The sequence below is a fragment of the Habropoda laboriosa genome, unplaced genomic scaffold, assembly GCF_001263275.1.
Source record: "Habropoda laboriosa isolate 0110345459 unplaced genomic scaffold, ASM126327v1 scaffold23, whole genome shotgun sequence".
In the NCBI taxonomy this organism is placed as follows: Eukaryota; Metazoa; Arthropoda; class Insecta; order Hymenoptera; family Apidae; genus Habropoda; species Habropoda laboriosa.
Genome location: NW_017100140.1, coordinates 1,778,728 through 1,778,955, shown reverse-complemented (window position 1 = coordinate 1,778,955; position 228 = coordinate 1,778,728).

Here is a 228-nt window from a genome sequence, read left to right as displayed (position 1 = left end):
AGTGTGTGAGAGAGAGAGAGAGAGAAAGAGAAGGAAACGAGGGCAAACGAGCCGACATTGAAAGGGAGCCGACAACCTACCGCGGAACAATCGCACCGATGTTCACGGTCATCCTGTCAACGGGGACCACTTCAAACGTAGCCGGCTTCAATGTGTTTATTTGGCCAACGTCAAATTTACTTGTGAAAAAAAGGAGAGCTGCTGCTTGTACCTTAACCGACACCTTGC